Source organism: Lissotriton helveticus, chromosome 9 (assembly GCF_964261635.1).
Source record: "Lissotriton helveticus chromosome 9, aLisHel1.1, whole genome shotgun sequence".
Classification (NCBI taxonomy): Eukaryota; Metazoa; Chordata; class Amphibia; order Caudata; family Salamandridae; genus Lissotriton; species Lissotriton helveticus.
In genome coordinates, this window is record NC_136070.1 from 113,425,575 (window position 1) to 113,449,879 (window position 24,305).

The following is a 24,305-nucleotide window of genomic DNA, read 5'->3' on the forward strand; positions in this document are numbered from 1 at the left end:
CCATACCGATTTGTCTATCAGTAAGGTTAAAGATTTGGAATAGTGACGTTGTGTTGATTAAACGCCAAGGCACATAGCCTGAACGCAGATTTTGTAACGTCCAGCCAAGCTGTACAATAGAGCGCAATTGTGACTGACCATGTTGTAATAACAGTAAGTCTTGCGATAATATGTCGATTGCTGAAGACACAATGCTGTCCAATGAAAATATTCTGGAGGACAGAGTCATTAACCCATTGTCCACTACAGAAAGTGATTTTTCCAAATTAATACGATCAATTTCACGTATTCTCTCTGCTGTTTCAATTTGATTAACCTTCCAGGCCTCATTGTATGCTGCATATACAGAGGCTGCTATGAAACGCTTTTGACGCTGTTTGCGTGGTCCCAGTATGAAATCACGCAAGTCAGCACCATCAGTAAGTAAAGTTAGGTGTTGCTTAATTTCAGGCAGTGTGGAAGTTTTTAGCCATTGAAGGCATAATTTGCCCACACTGTAGGTTGTTATTATCCCTGGGTGATGTCTTTGGGGATATCTTGGGTCTGGCCTGGTCATTTTGAACCCCTGTGTTTTATTCAGGAATCTATCTTGACAGTTATTTGTATCTGTGGGCCAGATCAACCATTGTTTCCAATCAGGATGTGTTCTGTTTTGGTTAAGTATATGGCTTATGTCTATTTCTTCATCTGTATCAGAGTTATTGCTAAACATTGTTGGCTTTGGAATAGACAGGTTATTTAAATCTTTGATTTTGGCTAAGCCAAGACAGGTGGTTTGTTGAACAGTGTCATTTAAAAATATCATTTGTTCTGGGATCATGCAGGCTCTAAACAAAGCTTCTATACCCTGTACTTGCCATTCTTTTGTACCCCAAACACTTTTCAAATCAACATTTTTGTCCCAATAATCAAATCCAAAAGTATTCATTTTTTCAAAGAATGAATCTGAATGTATCAATTTCGTGTTGGTTATCATGGTTTTCATCCCTGTCTTGTTTGACAATTTGTAATAAAATGTTTCAGCATTAGTTATGTTAAAACCTGAAAAATATGAATATTTGTCATAAACGGTTCTAGAGCTCCCTTTTGGAGGTGTAGCACAATGTTCCCATTGATTATAATTTAAAACATTTCTAGGTTGTGCAGATTTATGCAAGAAATGGTTACCATAATGGTTATAGCAATACATACTATCATAATTTGTAGAACCTTGCAAATAATCATGTTTTGTAAATTTAGCAGACATTACTAAGTCAGACATCATATTGTTTATACTTTCAAAGTCCCAATCATCAGCAAATGAGTTTGGTTTTGCAAAGTCACTCAAGGAGATCTTGATTTGGTGTGGATATTTCAGGATCTCGACCGGACCATAAATTTCATAGTCAGTGTTGTCCCAGGCTACCCCACCAGGTATTGGAATTGCTGTGAAGTTGGCTGAAGAAAGTTCTGAAGAAAGTTCTCGTTTCTCGACGTGTGAAGATGTGTGTGGTTTGAGGACCAAGTTGATGTTCTGACTTGCTGTGTCCATTTTAGCATATTTTCCCTCAATGAAGCGTCCCAAGGTAAATACCATGATGAGCCAAAGTATGAGGATAAATGCACCAAAACCCACCCAAAATTCAATCCATGGAGTAACCAGATATGTTTCTTTCAGTTGTTTCAAAAGTTCCTTAGCTTTGTCTTTAAAGGATTTTGATGATGGCTGTGTCTTTTGTTCGCTGAAACCTTCAAAGGAATCATCGAAGTTGATGAAGTAACCAGATGCAGTTCTGTCAATTGTTCCAATTGGTTCAGGATTTTTGTTTCTTGCATTTTCACTTGGAACTTCATTGTAGATTGGTGTGTCTCTGCTAAATGTCTTTATTTGGGTTTTCAGAGGTCTGAGTTCTATTGCATTGTTGCATAGTCCTTGTTGTTCTTCTTTAGGCGTTTCGAATGTGATGAGCCTCTTTGTTAGGACCTCTGTACTGGTAGCAAACCTTGGTGTTCTGCTACTTATTGGGAGTCCACTTGGCCTACCGTTTGTTATCGGCCACATGTTGTGGTTTTACCAGGTCGATGGATACAACTCGGTTCTCCTTTTTTCCAGCAAGTGGCGGTAGTACAACTGATCTTGTCCCGTTGACAGACAAGACAGGAACTGCTTTTCTGTAAGAAGGCCCAAATTCCTTCTTTACCGCGATCTTCTCCCTGACTAGATCCCCGACTTTTGGAATCCAGACAGGTCTTGCTGGGACAGGTGGTGATTCTTCAGTGGTTGTTGGCTGTTGTTTCAACTGTATGTTGCTCAGGTCTTTTCTTGTTTTGTTTAAGTCCTGCAAAATAGCCAAACGGTCTTTGACATCAAAGGTTTTTTCTATTACCACTGAAGTCTGACTATCAAGGTCAGAGATCAACATCCTAGTTCCGAATAATAATTCGTACGGACTGAATCCCTTCAGAGAATTTCTTGGCAAGTTATTTAGACTACGTTGGACACTTATTAGATGTTTGACCCACCCAGCTCCCGAACCTAATGTCCTTTCCATTATAGATTGCTTTCTGCCTTGGTTTTTTCTTTACACCATCCCATACCCTCAGGAAGGAAGTGAGAAGATTCCCGCTGGGCTGTGCTCATTTGGCCATTCTTTCCCCCCCCAGGCTGGATTGCCTGAGTGAAAAAAAAATGGTCGAACGTAGCATGCTCTTAGCGTATATGCCATTTAGACTCGCAAATCTTGTATAACAGTCCGGACGTCAGCCGAGTGCTGTGGATCTACATTATAAGTGGAACTAGCCTGTGTATGTTAATCGCAAGCCATTCTTTTTGTTGGTAATATTATCTGCCTTGATACGACGAGGTATTAAACTGCTTCTCTCCCCACTGCGATCTCTGTTGCAGTTTGGGCAGTTTTTTACAAACATGGTGTAGTGCAGGCTCATGCCTGGCCACCAGTACCGTGATTGTAATTCTTCCAGAGAATCTTTTAATTTAAGGTGTCTGAGACCCTCGCCCATGTGTGCGTCTGCGATTAACAAGTTTCTCCTGTCCATGTTTGGAATCACTCTATCCCCCACTCCAGGGATTCGAGCAAAAGGGACGGAGTTTGCATCGATTATGTATGTATAATTGAGTGGATAATTGATCGGTAACGCTGAGCAGTCGCCTTTTGATGACGTTTTCACCGCCAGCAATGTTTCGCCGTCAATGTATTTTAATGTACGCTTTTTTCGATCTACGGGAGCCGGTTTACTGGCTGCCGCTGCGGCTGTTTCAGCCAATGAATTCCCTACAACGTGAACGCCATCACGCTGGTGACTCAGTGAGTGTGTCACGTGAGTCTTTGGTAGTTCTTTTTTCAAAAGAGCTACTTGTTCCCAGAGCAGTCTCTGCTTTATTGGTGCATCTGTGTCATCTTTGTAACCGTTCTGAATCCATGTCTGCAAATCCTTGTTATATGCTTTGACGCAGAAATATGAATCTGACACTATAAGTGTCGGGAATTCGCGATCCGCATTATCTAGCGCCATTTTCAAAGCTATTATTTCAGTTTGTAGTTCTGAATTAGTTTCTACTGAGTGTGATTTTGTTAATAGAGGTCTTAGTTTACCTCCGCGCCACACTTCTTTTGTAATCTCACATGTGGGATTGTATGCATGTTCTCCCCAAACGGAGGGTTGAGCATGTCCGTCTGTATAGATTACACAGGCGTAATGTCGTAGAGGCAGAATGTCGATTGGCAGAGGATACGTCTTTTCATATTTTAGATTTTTTAATTCTTCTAGTTCTTAAAAGACTGTCAACCAGGCAATACTTGATAATTCATATCCTCCGTACTGGATTTTCAGATGGGCAATTCTGGATTTTTTGAAGTTGAATTTGTAACCCTCTGCAGCGAAACCAAGTATTATGGTGTTCACTCTTTTCAAGTGAGTCTCCAAGTCATCATCTGTTAAGTAAATGTCATCGACATAAGATAATGCTTCATCATCATATAGTTGTAGTAATTCTGTTACTCTCGCTGAGAATACCCCCGGGCTGTTCTTGTACCCCTGGGCTAACCGACAGAATTGTTTTTGAGTGCCATTTACTGAGAAAGCTGTTAAATATCTGCTCTCTGGTGCTATGTTTTGACAAAAGAATCCGTTGGAGATGTCCAAGGTTGTTTTGTATTTTTTGCGCACTATGTTATTCATTAGTGCAGCACTGTGTGAGTTTTGCACTGCAAAAGTTTTGCAACATGTGTTAAGGTGTCGGTAATCCAAAACTAGGCGATATGAATTGTCTGGTTTGGAGACCGGAAACAAAGGATTGTTCATTTGTGAGGTGCAAGTTTCAATCACCCCCTGGTATTCTAGCTGATCTAGTATTTCATTTACTTGTTTTTTAGCTTCTTGCTTAATTGGGTACTGCCTTTGTGCAGTTGGTTGTGATTTTAACTGGATTTTGTGAGGAGGAGAATCCTCATCCCATCCTACATGATTTTTATATAAAGCAGGTGCTAAGGCCACTGCCCACTTTCTAGCAAGTGTGTATTTTTTATGAATCGGGATTTGATTCGAGAAGGCAGGCATAATTACTTCTTCGCCATGAGGGCACTCCCTGACAAACTCTGGTGGCCAGTCTTTTTCAGCTAGAAGGATGTCATAACCCTTGGAGAGGTAATCCCAAAATAGTCCCCTTATTTTCCTAGTCTTATCTCCCTCTATACGTAATGTTATCTCGTATATTTTGTGGGGCTTGCTAACTCTGGTATCTGCAGTTTCCACTTGAAGGTATTCATTCGTGTCCACTGTCTCCAGATGATTCATAAGGACTTTGCGAGCTATGCTCACCTCTGCTGCGCTGTCTAGCATTGTCTGAGCCCACTCTCCGTTTTTCAGTTGTGTCCTCAGTATTCTCGGCATTGTTAACTACCTTGATACTGGCTACCTTCTTTTTTGGAAATTGTAATTTCTTTTTCAGTTGAGCAGGTTCCTTGTCTTTGGACTTGGCGTGCTCTTCTGATCGTCCTCTTCTTTCCGATTTCTGCGAGGAATTCTGAAAAGATTGAGAGGGACGTGTATCAATGTCTTGATATCTATCAGGTTTTTTAATATTATCCCTATTTCTAAGGTTATATCTATTGCCAGAGGGGTCACTCTGGGGTAACCTTTGTCTCGGGTTTGGAGATTTCTCTCTTCGCCTAGGAGACCTTCCTCTGGACTGGAATTTCTTTTCTTTAGGATTGGATTGTTTGTTCCCATCCCAGTTCTTTTTTGGTGAATTATTATTATTATTAAAAAACATTTTTTCTGGACTTGTAGTCAGTTGCGGTTTTACTGGTATTCCACCTAGACTATCTCTGCCTAGTTCTTCATAGGATTTTTCTATGATTCTGGCAATTTCAGCTGGTTGGTCTGCTATATCTGTCTCTTTTAACCTCTGGCGGATCGCCACGTTTGCTGCTTCACCTTTTATGTTGGCTAATAATATAGCCGAGACCTGCTTGAAGTCTTTCAGTAATTTCATACCAAGAGTTAAAGCAGGTTCTGGACCGTATTCATCTTGAATTTGTTTTAGCACATCTGGTATCACCGAAATGGATGGAACACCGTGCGTTTTTGTATAGATGGAAGCAAAGACTGTACCCCAAGTGTCACAGTCCTCAATGTGTGGTGCGATTCCCATTGGGAGACATATAGTCAGAATCCTGTGTTTTTCTAATGGGGTGGTGTCAGGAAACACCGCCTCTATTTGGGTAATTTTCTGTGCCAACCAGAATGGTATTTGTTCCCGTTTAGCTGGAACTTTACCTAGGCAGGATTGGATGTTCTGTGGTGTAATTTTATTTGTGTTCCCCTGGTGAGGGGTCAGCTGTGGTAGTTTAATCGCTGGCTGAATTGTTGAAGTCCGCATTACATACTGAACTAATTGTCTGTGAATTTTTAGTAGTTGTTTTAGCTGTATTAACAGCTCTGCTGCAGGCATTCTTTCGATGTCTGGATGTGGTGTGTATCCGGCTAGGACCGGCCACGTTGCTCCTGGTCTTCCTAAAGGACCGAGCCTTGTAATGTGATTGTTATGTTTTAGGGCGCCATCAAATAAGAGCAAATGCTCTTGGAATTTGAGTGGTACTTCCACCTCCTCGAAAGGAGTGTACGTTTCAGGAGGTTCCTCTACTTTGTAATAGTGGAAGTACTTTGTTACAGCATTTGCTGCTGGAAAATGTATCCATGTATAGTATACCTCTGTCTGCCGATATTCGTGTGCCTCAATTACGAATATGACTGTGCCACCTCTAGGTGTCAGTCCATTTTCTATAAGTTTTAAGGTTATAGATCTCCTTTTGGCGACCTGGATGAGTATTATATCCGGGTCTGCTGTTTGCATGGTAGCATCAGCATCTGCTATTTCAGTAGCTAATCTAATTGCCTCTCTTTCATCATCACTCTCTGCCATTTTACAGACAGGATGGTATTATGTTTGTTTGCAGATCAGGTTTCTTATGGAAACAGAGATTAGATGCACAATATTCTGGAACTGTTTTATCCTTCAACGTTGACTAGACCAAGAACCATACATAGGAGTTCCCTCCTGCGAGGTTTTGGAGGATATAATAACCTTTCACCCACTCCAGACGTCTTTGGAGTATTTGGGAAAAGGGGTCTGAGTGAGAAAGCACGACTGAGTTACTCTAAATGTCTTACGTTAGTTTTATCGCCCTTTCCAAACACGCTGGGCGCCATGTAGTGTAGCTCCTATTTTCCCAATAGGCTCTGCGCATTGGAATAGTACCTACAGCAGTAAAGGCCTAGGCCAGACGTTAACTAGGTCTACTACTGTCGAAACTAGACTTAATTTTTGGGTTTGCCAGCTAAGCTCAGAGTTCGCTAGAAACTTTCTCGAATGTTCAAGGAAGGATTAACTCCCCTGATTAGACAAGAAGGGATTTAGTTTCTGACAACCATAGAACATGACAACTTTGCTCTCCCCTAATCAAGAGTCAATCTCAAGAGTCGTGTGAGCACAAGGCAATTATTTTACTCAGTCAGTACGTGCATTCTTAGTCTCATCAGAATGTAGAGAAAAGGAAGAGACGGGCGTGTTCAATAAAAGATGTTATTTATTGATCAGTCTCTTTTCTCGTACAAGAGAAATGGATCGATATTATTGCAATACTTATAGTTAAGTAAAGTGCATACATTAGAAGCAATAGTATAAAATAATACTGTAAAAACATTGATATGGTTTCTGAGCCATATGATGTTTAAAATGATTAAAATATATTTACATACACATATACATTTGACTAAACGTACTCAACTGGTGTTTCTAAATACGCCTACCCCGTGTACCTGACCTAAGTCTAATGCGTGGGCGGGAATAGAAAGTTACAGTTTAAGTTAAGTTTGTTTTTGCCAAGTGAATAACTAAAGAATTCTCTGTGAGGGGTTATTCAGTTCTGTACCTGGAAGTTAGGATGAATGAGGAATGGTATCTCTTTCTCTGCTCTCGATATTCCAGGCTGCCTGCGAGGGCTGCCCAGAAGCGCCGGTGCTGGGTCTCTCGGCTTGAGATAGCAGCGCGTCTCTCAGCGCGTCAGGAAGGCGGGGCTGCTGCCTGCGGGGTCTGCTTCTGCTCTCGGCTTCGGCAAGTATGGCTGCTCCGTCTTGTCACCACGCGTGTGTTTGCATAGGGCAAGGTCGGCAATATTTATACCTTAAAGGTGCCGAGATTGACGTAAGGATGGACATAGGTACGTCAATAAAGATGTCATACGACTTGCTCGTTAGCACATTCTTTTGCAAAAGTTCTCTGTGAAATCAAAACAATGGCCGCACGGATTTTCCAGGTTGTCATAGGTTTGATTTGTTATGAGAACGTCGTATGCCTTATCAGGGGCTGGAGGAATGTCGCTTGTCTAATTAGATCTCAAGCGTTATGACCTAATCAGATAACACGTTCCTGTGCCGTAGTGTGACTGCGTCAGATAACGGTATCTGCATCATGGGGGATTTCTTGCCTCATGGGCTGACTGTTAGTTAACTAGCTAGGTAGTTTAACCAGAATAGGGTCAGGAATAGGGGGATCGATTCAGAACCTATAGAAATACACGACAGACTGTGTACGACACAGTGTTGAAACCATGTGATCTAATCACTCATGCTAAGGGTGCCACGTAGAGATTGAAAAGCATGGGACTTAGAATGGATCCCTGGGGCACTCCCTCGTCAATCAACTAGCTACGAGAGATGAGGGTACCAATTTGTACTGTCGAAGTACGATCAGTTAAGTAACTCCTGAGCCCGTTTAAGACAGTTCCCCTGATTCCCAACTCCCACAGTGGTTTCACAAGAGTGCTGTGGGAGATGGTGTCAAAATGAAGAGTGTATCACAGTTCATGTGATGGGTGGAGGCCATTTGGACGGATATGTTATTTTATGTTATGGGTGGTTTTATAGCGCGCTCAATTACTCAGGAGTATCCTGGTGCGTAAAGATGCAGATAAGCAATGAACAGATGGACCTGAAGAATTAGACCATTGTTAGACCTGTCTGCCCTATGGGAAGACCCTCCTATTCATTATTTATTTTGTCCCCTTTGTGCCCCTCATAACTTTTTTTTTATCTTTGTATGTCCACTGGATTCTTTTGTGGTGTTGACCTAGGGGTTAGATGCTCTTTTGCCCTCGTAGTCCTTTTTCTTGAGGCCTTGGCGCCTTTCTGACTAGATTCACTACCCACAAAATGGTGGACAACATCTGCCACAACTGCCACCTTAGGGACTGGACCCATAGGCTAGTATAGGAATGTTCCAGAACCTCCTGGACCCTTCTGGACCCTCTGGGGTCATCCTATAAAAGGTGGAATGTTGGGCAGCCATTTTAGATGGTGAGGTGAGAAGAGGAGAGCTGGTGTACAGGAGTACAGGCGGTAGAAGGAGGAGACTGGTGCACTGTGGGGTTTGACAGACCTGCTGGGCCGCTGTCCCTGCTGTTTTTGATGCTATCCCTCATCTACGGATCTGACCCTGACAGGACTGGGCTCGAGAAATCCCTGCCGCAGGAGTAACCCGTGGGAATTCTATGTGGAGTTCATGAGATGAGGGCAGGAAGACACCACCAGGTGAGGGCGATCGAGGCTGATCCCTAGATTAAGGCAAGACCTGAGTGGTGGGGGAAGGAAGTAAATCCCTACACTTGCCGTTCACTGGTGACCTGTCAGTCCGACCTCGTGGCTTCCCAGAAGTGATCCGTCTATATCGGCACTTCATGACAGAGATTCCTGAAGTTTACTTGCCCCCAGAAACCAGTTACCTTCTAGTGAGGCGCCGCATCCACCTGCCGGGAGTAGTGTCCTGAACGCTGCGCAGGCCAAGTGGGAAGCGGGGCGGAGCCATAGAGGAGGTGCGCCGGCTTAAGGCCCGCGCAGGCTCGGTGAAGGTCTGGGCGGCTCCTGAAGCGCGGAAGCGTCCTGTGTGCCGCGCAGGCTCAGAAGAGGGCCGGAAGATTTCTCAGCCTGGTAGTGGAGCGGCGCTGAGAGGTCCGTCGACTGTTCAGGCCGTGTGAGGGAGACGAGTGAAAGAAGAGGATCGCCGGAATCTCGGCGCCCGTTCAACAGAGACCGATCGTTGAATAAGTAAGCATCCAGCTTTAGTAAAGCGTCCAGAGCTGGACGAGTGTCATACGCTTCTGCAGGGTCTGTGGGAAGTAGTGAGGAGGTTTCACGGAAGCTCAACCTAGTCAGCTTGGTGGATTCTAGACTTCCTGTTTCCCGATCAAGACAAGCCTTAACTGCATTCGCAAAGTGCTGAACTCCTTTTACTAACGCTGGGGGGTCCTGTCTGATTTCAGTGCCCGTACGTTCTATTCTACAACTGAAGAAGTTGGGGAAGGTTTCTGACACTGACTTTGAGGCAAATCTCGCTTTACTAACTAATAATAACAGGAATTCATCAACGGTCAGGAGGAGTAGGTGGTAGTTTGTTTCTAGTCAAATGTTGATTTACCCTGTTTCATTACATGCAGGTCTAATGCTTCCTATTGAAATTCTGTATAAAGAAGAAGGTTTGAAATACTGTAACTCGCTTATGATAAACAACAGGAGTCCCCAGGAGTAAGGTACCACTGTAAACTACTGCATTGAGATGTGAGATCCTCCTGTGGTTACAACTGAAACTGTGATATAACTTCTGTTGCTAGAAGGGGAGGTTGTGAACTCTTTTAAGGGTGGTGGGGGCTGAACTGCTAAAATTGATGCCCCAGTGTTATGTTTACCAGAGTGAAGCTATTTTTGTATAAGAAACTACGAACTGCTAAATAACAGAGATTTTTTTTTATAAAACAGCTCATATTTTTCCAAAATCTGGTGTAGTGTCTTAATTTTTGAGGGGATGGTCGTGGTGTTACTAAGGGGTGTGATGCAAACTTTACATATGCTCCTTTGAGTTAGGCCTTCCTACTTAGTGCCAAGCTACCTTATGTGACTTGGACAGCCCAGGTCCAACATAATTGGTGTCCAGCGGTGGGATGACAACTGTGTTTGCGTCTATTCTGAAGTAACAAAGCGAACTCCACAGGCCTACACCTGGAGTTTTCTCCTGGCGGACTTCCTAATTACTTCTTTTGTTTTTTCCAAATTTACTCCTGGTGTTGGGGGGAGGTAGCTTCAAATTGTCCCTTTTGAACCAAATCTTCCCGAGTGGTTGTCCCTATATCTCTCATAAGCAAAATGAAATTTGCTCTGGAGGAACTGGAGACCTATACTACAGCTCAGCTTAGAGACTTTTGTCAGAAGATGGGAGTTTTTTTTTAAGCATGGTGCCAAGAAGGGGGAACTCCAGACCAGTTTGAGGGCTTGGGTGGCAGCACATGGAGAGGGAAAGGAGGAGGAAGAGGAGACGGACCGGGACACAGTCATAGAGGTAGAAGGATTGTTTCCACTTGAGAGGGGGAACCTACTACCAGGACCTAGGACCCTTTCAAGATAGGGCAGTAGTGTCTCCGGAAGAAGCTTAACTGAAGCTGAACTAGTGGACAGGAGGGAAAAGAGACAGCTAAAGTGGGAGTTAGCCAAGATGGAAAAGGAGAAAGAGGAACAGAGGATGGCTCACGAGTTGAAACTTAGGGAGCTAGAACTCAAGGCCCTACAGATGGGACTCTCTAATTCTCGAAATGGTGGCAGCGAAACAAAAGAACTGACCAGGGAATCCAGACCCTACCTACCTAAAGATATAGTTGCCAGCTACAGCTCAGGGGATGACATCGCCAAGTGGCTGGCTGCCTATGAGGTCTCCTTAAGAGCCCATGGGATCCAGGAAAAACACTGGGGGGGTGGTTTATACAAATACATACCTCCTACTGGACGGGATACACTATTGGGCCTAGAGCAGGATGAGCAGACCCACTACCCCACCATGAAAGTGGCGCTGATCAAAAAGTTTGATCTGACCCCAGAGAAGTACAGGCAAAAGTTCAGGGGAAGTCACAAATTAGGCACACAAAATTGGGTGGATTTCCTGGACTATGCAAGGAAGGCACTAGAGGGTTGGATACAAGGCAGCGAGGTGAAGGACTATGAGGGGTTGTATGATCTTTTTCTTAAAGAGCACCTACTCGAGAAATGTTTTCCCGAGCTGCGTCAACACCTGGTGTACAGCAAGCTGACCAACCCCAGAAAGCTTGCAGAGGAGGCGGACATCTGGGCAAGTACCCGGGTGTCCTCAAAGGGGACTGGAGGGGATTCCCAAAGGGCCGGACAGGGCGCCCCCCCAGAAGAAGGAGGGGGGAGATAAAAAGCGGGAGTTCTCTAAAGGTCCCCAAAACAGTTTCCAGAGTAAGGGAACAGGATTCACCCCTAAGGCTAACCCGCCCAGAAACACTCATCCTGGCCAAAGTCAGCAGCCAAGGGTTGTGCACTGCTTTGAGAGTGGTGGTGTTGGACATTATAAGGGAGATGTCAGGTGCCCAAAGAGACCACCCCCTCCCACTGGAGGAAAAGCCCCAGGAGTAGCTGGTGTAGTGCTCGGGGAGGAGTTGCCCTTAAATAAGAGGGGTGAGTGGGCGGGTGTCACCTTAGTGTCCCTGGGAGATCGGGAGATGGTTCCTAAGATCCAGGTGCCCCCAAATACTACCAAGTATGGACAATGGATCACCATCAATGGCCAAAGAGGGGAGGCTCTGAGAGACACAGGAGCCAGCATGACTATGGTAAGGAGTCGGCTGGTGTCTCCAGAGCAGGTGATTCCACATGTACTCCACCCCGCCGCGATGGCTGACGGCAGAATGGGCTACTACCCTGTGGCCGAGGTTCCATTTGAGTGGGAAGGGGTTGCAGGTTCACTTCGAGTTGCCGTAAGCCCTGCCGTGCCAGTCGATTGTCTGCTGGGAAATGACATGGAGCACAATGCTTGGAGAGAGGTGTAATACCGGACTCATTCGGAGATGCTGGGTACACCTGATTGGGCCTGTGCGAGCACAAGGTCTGCGACTGCCCGGAGGGGGAGTTCGCCTGGGCTGGAGCCTGGAACAATGGCCCAGCCCGCTGCCAAATAGGGACAGACCCGAAGACAGGAGAAGCCTGCTTCGGCTTCCACGCCCCATGAGACAGAACGGCCACCTGCGGTGGTGGGCCAGGAGTCCGTGGAGGGGGAAGTAGTCTCCCTGGAGGACCTACCCATCCCTGCTGAGTGGCATGTGGAGGGAGGCCCTACCAGGGAGGAGTTCTGTAAGGGCCAGAAGGAGTGCCCTACCCTTGAGGGACTGAGGCGACAGGCCGAAGCCCAGGCAGCAGGGAACGTTGCAGGGCACTACCACATTTACTGGGAGGACGGACTCCTCTACAGTGAACCTAAGGAGCCTTTGCCCGGTTCATCCCGGGCCTTGGTAGTCCCTCAACGATACCGAGCCTTTCTGTTAGAACTGGCTCATGAGATTCCCTTGGCAGGACACTTAGGTCAGGACAAGACCTTTGCCCGGCTTGTCCCCCACTTTTACTGGCCTCAGATGAAAGTGGCATCTGACACTTACTGTCGGACATGTGTATCCTGTCAAGCCAGTGGGAAAACAGGGGTGAAGCTGAAAGCTCCCCTGGAACCACTACCAGTCGTTAGCACCCCCTTTGAAAGGGTGGGCATCGACATTGTGGGGCCATTGGATCCACCACCTACAGCTGGTCACAGGTTTATCCTGGTTCTGGTGGATCATGCCACGCGGTACCCAGAGGCAATTCCTCTGAGGACTGTCACTGCACCTGTTGTGGCTAGGGCCCTGATGGGGATCTTTACCCGAGTGGGTTTCCCCAAGGAAGTTGTGTCCGACAGGGGGACCAACTTCATGTCAGCATATATGCGGGCAATGTGGAAGGAGTGTGGAGTGACCTACCGGTTCACCACTCCATACCACCCCCAGTCCAATGGACTGGTAGAGAGGTTCAACAAGACCTTGAAAGGCATGATAAGAAGTCTGAGGCAAATCAAAAGGGAGAGAGAGGACTAGGTAAGCTAGTCCGGGTCCCCTGATTATATGTAGAAATATCAATATAGGACTAGCTAGGTTGTGTTAGTGAGACTCAGGAGGTACATCTGCGGGCAAACCCTTAGGTTTGGTCATGAAGCCCTCACACACCAACCTAGTTGGTGTCATGCTTCATCATCGGGCCCACCACAGTGACACCGAATGTGTCCCGGGTGTGCTGCGACTCCAGATTACTGAGGAGCTGGTATGCTTGCTGAGTGTGCAGTGATAGTGAGAATGAACGTGAAAGGTTAAAAGCTATACAGGTGGTCCCAGTTCCCGAGGGTGAAAGGTAAATTTTAATATCTGGGCCCCTGTTAGCAAGATAAAAAGGCTGTGGACGATGTGGAGTGTATTAAGAGCTCCTACGTCCTCGTGGTCTACATGTTTCAGCCAGGCCTTTTGATTAAAACTGGCTTTCCTCAGGACCAATGAGTATGTGTGGGTGACAATAAACTATATTAAGTGACAATGTGTGGTAAAAAGTGTCGCACTCGCTAAGGTGCTGTACGTGTAAGAGGGGGAGTCCCTCTACTTTACTGTACATAGAACATAGAGACAATACAGACATACAAGGGAGAACCAGTGAGAATGGTATTTACCAAAACACAACATATGGCCGACTTCTAGTGTGCGTGAGCGACCTAGAGCGGCAGATAACGTGGCCATGAGCGTTTTCCATGGCTGAGGTGAAATATGGCGGTAAAGTTTTAAACGCAGTGGCGGTGGTGGGCTACACAGCGAAACAAGCATAGCGTGAGGTACAGGTAAGTATGGTACATAATTCCTCACACTTGCTACTTGCTGTTAAAGCCTCATGGGTCACTTGGCAGGGAGGGGAAGAAGACCCTAAACGTTGTAAAAGGTCAGAGTTAGGATGGTACCTGTGGGGAGAAAATGCTGCTTACCCAGAGCGTCGTGTAGAGATCACTCGTTTACTCACGGTATTTCCGATCAGCGTGCTCCTGCGACCTATCGTCCTGCTCCAGTGTCCCGAGTGAACTTTGCATGGCTCAGGCATGGGCTTAAATAGCTGGTTCAATTGGTTGCACCTGGAAAAGGGGAAGAGGGTGCGGTCGCGCTGGCTCTAAGTGCGTGTGTGCAAGGAGACAGTGGCACTCGCGTTGCGCATGCGCGGTGATCAGTTCCAGCGCATGCGTGTACTGCAGATCTCTACACATTAGCGCATGCGCATTGGAGATGTGTAGAAGAATTGTGGCAAGTGTCATGGGACCAATGTGTAATGGCCCATTGGGGGTAAGGAGACGATAGACAACAATAGTAGCGACATCTGCACACTAGCGCATGCGCAATGGGGAAGTTGTAACCGAAGGGTAATGGCCCATTTGGGACAAGGGATGATTAAAAAGCAACAGTTTAGCGAATTTTGCAGGATTTTGAAATGATTCTGGATGGGTAACCCCGGTCTTCCAACTTGTGGACCAAGGCTTTAGACTGGTGTTTAAAATCGTGGAGGTTGCTGCAGTTCCGGCGTATGCGCAGAAACTGCCCAAATGGCAAATTCTCCCTCAGGGGTCTGGGGTGGAAACTGTCAAAGCGCAACAAAGAGTTCCTGGGTGTCGGTTTGTAGTGAGTGGTTGTTGTTAGGCCTCCCTGATCAGGTCTTATATTGAGGTCCAGAAATGCTAGTTCTGTTGGGCTGCTGGTGCAGGTGAACTTGAGAAACGGGTCAAGATTGTTGATCCAAGTGAGGAAGTCTTTTAGTGTCTCCTCATTGCCCTCCCAGACAATGAAAATGTCGTCGATATATCGACGCCAAATTGTTATGTTAGCTGATCCTGCAAAAGAGCACGTAACCAGAACAGAGAGGCTCTTCTTGATACATTTGTCAAACCACAAGAAACACCCACCATGACATGTGTCACCACCTACAATACCGCCTCAAACCAGGTCTCCAACATAATCCGCAAGAATTGGAAGATCATCAATTCAGGCACCAGGAACTGGGATCTCCCCCGGTTTGCATACAAAAGAGCACAGAATTTGAAAGACCAACTGGTATCCACGAGACCCAGAAAGAAACAACAAACAGGCCAGACAATTTTGAATGCATGGGGTCTACCAGAAATAACAGGCCACCAACCGTGTTACAATTGCAGCGTCTGCCACCTGACTACCCCTTCCAAAACATTATCTTTGGAAAATGGAAAAACCTGGACACAACGACAATTTACCAACTGTAACTCATCCAACTTAATATACTTGATCACCTGTCGTTGTGGTTTGAGATACATCGGTATGACCACCAGGAAAGTCAGAACCAGGATGACTGAACATAGAAGTACAATGCGCTGTGGCAAAAACATCAGCAAGCTGACCCAACACTTCATCACCCAAAATCATACCCCAAATGACTTCACCTGGACAGTCATTGAACAATTCGCACTATCCAGCAGCGATGAGAAAACACTACTCTCCAAAGAGCAACGCTGGATTTACCGCCTTTCTACCCATATAGAGGGGCTCAATGATTCCATTCCGTGGAATGCCTTAGCCAGATGAACATTCCATGTGTGTTCATAACAATTAGTCTGTATCCCTGTCTGCGCTCAGACTCGTGGTCTGTCCCAACTCTGTATTTGCCTCTATGCCTTTAATTTGCTAAACTGTTGCTTTTTAATCATCCCTTGTCCCAAATGGGCCATTACCCTTCGGTTACAACTTCCCCATTGCGCATGCGCTAGTGTGCAGATGTCGCTACTATTGTTGTCTATCGTCTCCTTACCCCCAATGGGCCATTACACATTGGTCCCATGACACTTGCCACAATTCTTCTACACATCTCCAATGCGCATGCGCTAATGTGTAGAAATCTGCAGTACACGCATGCGCTGGAACTGATCACCGCGCATGCGCAACGCGAGTGCCACTGTCTCCTTGCACACACGCACTTAGAGCCAGCGCGACCGCACCCTCTTCCCCTTTTCCAGGTGCAACCAATTGAACCAGCTATTTAAGCCCATGCCTGAGCCATGCAAAGTTCACTCGGGACACTGGAGCAGGACGATAGGTCGCAGGAGCACGCTGATCGGAAATACCGTGAGTAAACGAGTGATCTCTACACGACGCTCTGGGTAAGCAGCATTTTCTCCCCACAGGTACCATCCTAACTCTGACCTTTTACAACATTTAGGGTCTTCTTCCCCTCCCTGCCAAGTGACCCATGAGGCTTTAACAGCAAGTAGCAAGTGTGAGGAATTATGTACCATACTTACCTGTACCTCACGCTATGCTTGTTTCGCTGTGTAGCCCACCACCGCCACTGCGTTTAAAACTTTACCGCCATATTTCACCTCAGCCATGGAAAACGCTCATGGCCACGTTATCTGCCGCTCTAGGTCGCTCACGCACACTAGAAGTCGGCCATATGTTGTGTTTTGGTAAATACCATTCTCACTGGTTCTCCCTTGTATGTCTGTATTGTCTCTATGTTCTATGTACAGTAAAGTAGAGGGAATCCCCCTCTTACACGTACAGCACCTTAGCGAGTGCGACACTTTTTACCACACATTGTCACTTAATATAGTTTATTGTCACCCACACATACTCATTGGTCCTGAGGAAAGCCAGTTTTAATCAAAAGGCCTGGCTGAAACATGTAGACCACGAGGACGTAGGAGCTCTTAATACACTCCACATCGTCCACAGCCTTTTTATCTTGCTAACAGGGGCCCAGATATTAAAATTTACCTTTCACCCTCGGGAACTGGGACCACCTGTATAGCTTTTAACCTTTCACGTTCATTCTCACTATCACTGCACACTCAGCAAGCATACCAGCTCCTCAGTAATCTGGAGTCGCAGCACACCCGGGACACATTCGGTGTCACTGTGGTGGGCCCGATGATGAAGCATGACACCAACTAGGTTGGTGTGTGAGGGCTTCATGACCAAACCTAAGGGTTTGCCCGCAGATGTACCTCCTGAGTCTCACTAACACAACCTAGCTAGTCCTATATTGATATTTCTATGATAAGAAGTCTGCCTGAGAGCCTGCGGAGGAAATGGGACGTCCTCCTACCCTGTTTGCTCATTCTCCTACAGAGAAGTGCCGCAAAAGGGAGTGGGCTTCAGCCCCTTTGAGCTGTTGTACGGGCACCCTGTGCGTGGACCTCTCAGCCTGGTGAAGGATGGATGGGAAAAGTCTCCCAGAAAGCCTCCTCAGGATGTGGTGAGCTACAGGCTGGCCTTCCGGAGCCAAATGGCAAAGTTGTGGAAGCAAGCTTCTGACAACTTGGAAGCCAGTCAGGCAGTAATGAAAGAATGGTACGACCACAACGCTCACCCGGTGGAGTTGGAGCCTGGCCAGAAAGTGTGGGTGATGGAACCTGGAGAGCTAAGTGCCCTTCAAGATCGTTGGGGAGGCCCCTTTGAGGTATTGGAAAAGAAGGGTAAGGCCACCTACCTGGTGGATCTTAAGACCCCTCGACAGCCCCTACGGGTGCTGCATGCCAATCGCCTCAAACCCCACCATGAGAGGCCCGAGGTCATCTTGATGATGGTGACTGATGGTGCCGAGGAAGCAGAAAGCGAGCCTCTCCCTGATCTCTTCTCGTCTCAAGAAAAGGATGGGTCGGTGGAGGGAGTAATTCTCACCCCATCCCTAACTCCTGAGCAGCGAGAGGACTGCCGCCAGGTATTGGAGCAGTACTCCTCGTTGTTCTCCCTTGTCCCGGGAAGAACCCACCTGTGTACCCATGATGTGGACACAGGAGACAGCCCACCAGTGAAGTCAAAGACCTACCGGCTGTCAGACAAGGTGAAGGCCAACATTCATGGTGAGGTTACGAAGATGCTGGAGCTAGGAGTCATTGAACCTTCCAGTAGCCCCTGGTCCAGCCCGGTGGTGTTAGTACAAAAAGCTGCCCCACCAGGCACCACTCCAGAACTGAGGTTCTGTGTGGATTACCGGGGACTGAACTCAGTAACAAAAACTGATGCTCATCCGATCCCTAGGGCGGATGAATTGATTGACTGGCTGGGAGCTGCCCAATACCTGAGTACCTTTGACCTTACATCAGGGTACTGGCAGATCTCCCTTACAGATGGAGCAAAAGAAAGGTCAGCTTTCTCCACGCCTGAGGGACACTTCCAGTTCTGTGTGATGCCCTTTGGGCTCAAGAACGCCCCTGCCACTTTTCAGCGGCTGGTGAACCAGGTCCTCTCTGGAATGGAGGCTTTCTCCGCTGCTTACCTGGATGACATTGCCGTCTTCAGCAGCAGTTGGGAGGACCATTTGCGTCACTTGCAAGCTGTTCTCCAGGCCCTGAAACAGGCTGGCTTGACAATCAAGGCCAGCAAATGTCAGATTGGGCAGGGGTCGGTTGTGTATCTAGGGCACTTGGTGGGTAGGGGAACAGTGCAGCCCCTCCAGGCAAAGATTGAGGCAATCATGGCCTGGGAACCCCCCAAGACCCAGACTGAGGTCCGAGCCTTCCTGGGCCTCACAGGTTACTACCGTCACTTTGTGAAGGGGTATGGCACTATTGTAGCGCCCCTCACAGAGCTCACATCCGAGAAACAACCTCAACGGGTAGTCTGGACAGAGGCTTGTCAGCAAGCCTTTGTGAAACTGAAACAGGCAATGTGTGCAGCACCGGTCCTGAGGGCCCCAGACTTCTCGAAGGAGTTCATTGTCCAGACAGACGCATCAGAACATGGCATTGGGGCAGTGTTATCGCAACTCAACGAAGAGGGTCTGGATCAGCCTGTAGTCTTCCTGTCCAGGAGACTGCTTCCCCGGGAACAGAAGTGGAGTGCAATAGAGCGGGAAGCTTTTGCGGTGGTATGGGCTCTGAAGAAGTAGCGGCCATACCTGTTTGGCTCGCACTTCCTGGTTCAGACCGACCACCGACCCCTTCGTTGGCTGATGCAAATGAAGGGGGAAAATCCCAAGTTGTTGAGATGGTCCATCTCCCTACAGGGAATGGACTTCCGGGTGGAACATCGGCCTGGAGTGGACCACGCCAATGCAGACGGTCTCTCTAGGTATTTCCGCCTTAGTGATGAGGACTCCCAAGGGGTTGGGTAGCTCTCCCCACTTTCAGCTGGGGGGGACGCGTGTTAGACCTGTCTGCCCAATGGGAAGCCCCTCCTATTCATTATTTATTTTGTCCCCTTTTTGCCCCTCATAACTTTTTTTTTTTTATCTTTGTATGTCCACTGGATTTTTTTGTGGTGTTGACCTAGGGGTTAGATGCTCTTTTGCCCTCGTAGTCCTTTTTCTTGAGGCCTTGGCGCCTTTCTGACTAGATTCACAACCCACAAAATGGTGGACAACAACTGCCACAACTGCCACCTTAGGGACTGGACCCATAGGCTAGTATGGGAATGTTCCAGAACCTCCTGGACCCTTCTGGACCCCTTGGGGTCATCCTATAAAAGGCGGAATGTTGGGCAGCCATTTTAGATGGTGAGGTGAGAAGAGGAGAGCTGGTGTACAGGAGTACAGGCGGTAGAAGGAGGAGACTGGTGCACTGTGGGGGTTGACAGACCTGCTGGGCCGCTGTCCCTGCTGTTTTGATGCTATCCCTCATCTACTGATCTGACCCTGACAGGACTGGGCTCGAGAAATCCCTGCCGCAGGAGTAACCCGTGGGAATTCTATGTGGAGTTCATGAGATGAGGACAGGAAGACACCGCCAGGTGAGGGCGATCGAGGCTGATCCCTAGATTAAGGCAAGACCTGAGTGGTGGGGGAAGGAAGTAAATCCCTACACTTGCCGTTCACTGGTGACCTGTCAGTCCGACCTCGTGGCTTCCCAGAAGTGATCCGTCTATATCGGCACTTCGTGACAGAGATTCCTGAAGTTTACTTGCCCCCAGAAACCAGTTACCTTCTAGTGAGGCGCCGCATCCCCCTGCCGGGAGTAGTGTCCTGAACGCTGTGCAGGCCAAGTGGGAAGCGGGGCGGAGCCATAGAGGAGGTGCGCCGGCTTAAGGCCCGCGCAGGCTCGGTGAAGGTCTGGGCGGCTCCTGAAGCGCGGAAGCGTCCTGTGTGCCGCGCAGGCTCAGAAGAGGGCCGGAAGATTTCTCAGCCTGGTAGTGGAGCGGCGCTGAGAGGTCCGTCGACCGTTCAGGCCGTGTGAGGGAGACGAGTGAAAGAAGAGGAGCGCCGGAATCTCGGCGCCCGTTCAACAGAGACCGATCTTTGAATAAGTAAGCATCCAGCTTTAGTAAAGCGTCCAGAGCTGGACGAGTGTCATACGCTTCTGCAGGGTCTGTGGGAAGTAGTGAGGAGGTTTCACGGAAGCTCAACCTAGTCAGCTTGGTGGATTCTAGACTTCCTGTTTCCCGATCAAGACAAGCCTTAACTGCATTGGCAAAGTACTGAACTCCTTTTACTAACGCTGGGGGGTCCTGTCTGATTTCAGTGCCCGTACGTTCTATTCTACAACTGAAGAAGTTGGGGAAGGTTTCTGACACTGACTTTGAGGCAAATCTCGCTTTACTAACTAATAATAACAGGAATTCATCAACGGTCAGGAGGAGTAGGTGGTAGTTTGTTTTTAGTCAAATGTTGATTTACCCTGTTTCATTATATGCAGGTCTATTGCTTCCTATTGAAATTCTGTATAAAGAAGAAGGTTTGAAATACTGTAACTCGCTTATGATAAACAACAGGAGTCCCCAGGAGTAAGGTACCACTGTAAACTACTGCATTGAGATGTGAGATCCTCCTGTGGTTACAACTGAAACTGTGATATAACTTCTGATGCCCCAGTGTTATGTTTACCAGAGTGAAGCTATTTTTGTATAAGAAACTACGAACTGATAAATAACAGAGATTTTTTTTTTATAAAACAGCTCATATTTTTCCAAAATCTGGTGTAGTGTCTTAATTTTTGAGGGGATGGTCGTGGTGTTACTAAGGGGTGTGACGCAAACTTTACATATGCTCCTTTGAGTTAGGCCTTCCTACTTAGTGCCAAGCTACCTTATGTGACTTGGACAGCACAGGTCCAACAACCATCATTTAAAGGGATGTGTTTTGACTGCTTTTTTAAAAAGATTGAAATCCTGAGTGGCGCGTAGCTTCAGGGGAAGGGTGTTCCAGGCAACAGCTGCTCTCACGGCGATTGAATGCCCACTAAGACGAGTACGTCTGAAGCGTGGAACAGCCAGCCGGTATTTAGTGGCTGACCGAAGGGGGCGGTTAGGTATGTACAGGGAGAAACGTTTCCTCAGGTACAGTGGCCCCTGGTCGTGGATGGCTCTATGCACAAATATGAAGGTCTTGAACATAACCCGTTGTGTTACTGGGAGCCAATGCAAGCAGCGCAGATGTTGCCGGACGCTAGACTTCCGTGAGATGTTAAAGAGAAGTCTAGCCACAGCGTTCTGTATGAACTGAAGGCGGTTGGTCAGGTAGGCCGGGATGCCGATGAACAAGGCGTTGGCGTAGTCTAGGCGGGAAAGAATCAGGGCCCTCGCCACTGTTTCTTTGGCCTTCCTCGGAAGCAAGGGAAAAAATCTGCGGAGAGCTTTGAGGGTGCCAAAGCAGCCACTAGTTAGTTTTTTAATATGCTCTTCAAATTTTAAGTTTTCCCCGAACCATACACCCAGATTTTTTGCCGGTTTGCCATCAGAATTAGGGTGTGGATCATCAGAGGGCCACAGGGATTCTCTGAAATTGGAAGGGAACTGTCCGTAAAGAGGAATTTCCGATTCATCTACATTACACTTCAACTGGGCAAGTGCAAGCCAGTTGAAGACTGAAGAGAGGCAGGTCTGGATAGATGAAGTATCCAGATCTGTGCCCGGCCAAGTGAACAGCAGCTGAGTGTCGTCTGCGTATGCTATTATTTTTTCGCCCAGTTCTTCGGCCAAGAAAATCACGGGGGTCAGGTAGATATTAAACAGCAGTGGGCTTAGAGTAGACCCCTGTGGCACCCCGGTGGAAAGTATCTTGGCCGAGGATGAGTAGGGAGGCAGCCACACCTGCTGAGTCCGGTTGTCCAGAAACGACGACAACCACTCTAAGGTAGAACCAGTGATGACAGCCGGGTGAGAAGAAGCTGATGGGGTACCGTGTCGAAAGCGGCAGAGAGGTCTAACAATATCAGCACCGCTCTGCCGCCAGCGTCCAGGCATTCCCTGATGGCCTCAGATATTTCAACCAACGCTGCTTCAGTGCTGTAAGCAGCACAGAACCCAGATTGTGCAGGGTGGAGAGCATAGGAAGTTTCAACAAAAGCATCCAGCTTGCGAAATGCAATCTTCTCACATACTTTGGCTAACACCGGCAGAAGGTAAATGGGGCGATAGTTAGCTGGAACTGAAGGATCCAATCCTGACTTTTTAAGAAGTGGCAGAAGTTTAGCCTGCTTCCAACAGCCGGGAACTGTTGCAGACCGAAAGGAGAGACTAATAATCTCAGAGACCTCAGAGCAGACCACCTCCGCCACCCCTCCTAAAAGACGGGCGGGACAGGGGTCGGTGGGTGACCCAGACTTCATGGATTTCAAGACAGCTAAAGTATCAGCTTCAGTTGGTAGAGAGAAGTCCCTGAAAACGTGAATAGTGAAGGTAAGAGGTGGGGAAGATACCAAGGTGGAGACACTCTGACTAAGACCAGCGATGCGCAGGCTGTCCTGAATCCCAGCTATTTTATCAGTGAAGAAGGAGGACAGATCCTCGCACCATTGCGCAAAGATGGCAACGTTGGTTGCTCGGCACAGGAGGAGAGAAAGCTCTTAACAATAGCAAAGATTTTCCTGCAATTGTTATTGGCCCTAGTAATCCTGCCCGCATAGTATTCACTCTTAGCCACCCTGATGGCATCATAATCTTCCCTCTGAGCCGCCAGCAGTTGGACAGTAGGCGTGTCCCAGCATCGCTCCAGTTTTTTACAGCCAAGCTTCAGCTCTCTCAGGGCATGCGAGACCCAGGGCGCAGAGCGTTTATTGGAGCTGACGTCCAGTTTCACGGAGGCCCCCACCCCCGAGCCAATCCAGGTGTTAAAACGCTGCACGGCCATGGGAAGCTCAGAACCTAATATTGGGTGCCCCTGATGTAGAGCATTAGACAGAGCAAGAAGATGAAACTTCTGATGGCAGATGTTAGGCAGAATGGCAAAAGAAGGCTTTTCTAAAGGCCAGGAGAACCTAATCAGCAAATGATCGGACCAAGTGAGAACTTCGGGGTCTGAAAGGGTTAGGGCAAAGTTGGAACAGACTACATCCAGTAAATGGCCCCCCGAATGCGTAGGCAGCGATACCCACTGTGTTAGCTGGGCTAGGTTTAGGGATTCCCACAGACTTTTTGAGTCTGGCGACTCAGACACATCGACATGGACGTTGAAGTCCCCCAAGAGGAGAAACTTAGGGAACCTCAGGGCCCGAGGTACAATAACGTCCTCCAAGGCCTTAAGGAAAGGCCCAGGGGGTCCTGGGGCGATAGACTAGCATGCCTCCCAGCGTGAAATGAGGTGAAAGGACGCGAGAGAAGTGGAGAGCCTCCCTTTCGTCCAATTCAACGGAAACCTCACTGTGGAAGGACCAAGTAGCTCTAAATACCACAGCAGACCCCCCTCCTCTCCCCATTGCACGATCAGACCTAATAATTTTGAAGCCTCTCGGGATGGCGAGTTCCACCACAGGTGCACAGGAGTTGTTTAGCCATGTCTTTGTGATGAACAGAATATCAATGCGGCCATCGGACATAAGCTCAAAAATGTCTGCAGCATGTTTAACCATAGATCAGGTGTTAATTAGTGCTGCTGAAATCGTTTGTTTGTTATTAATGATAGGGGCGGGAACAGCCGGGGTTTGAGGGAAGCGAAAATTGCATAAGGGACAGGTTCTA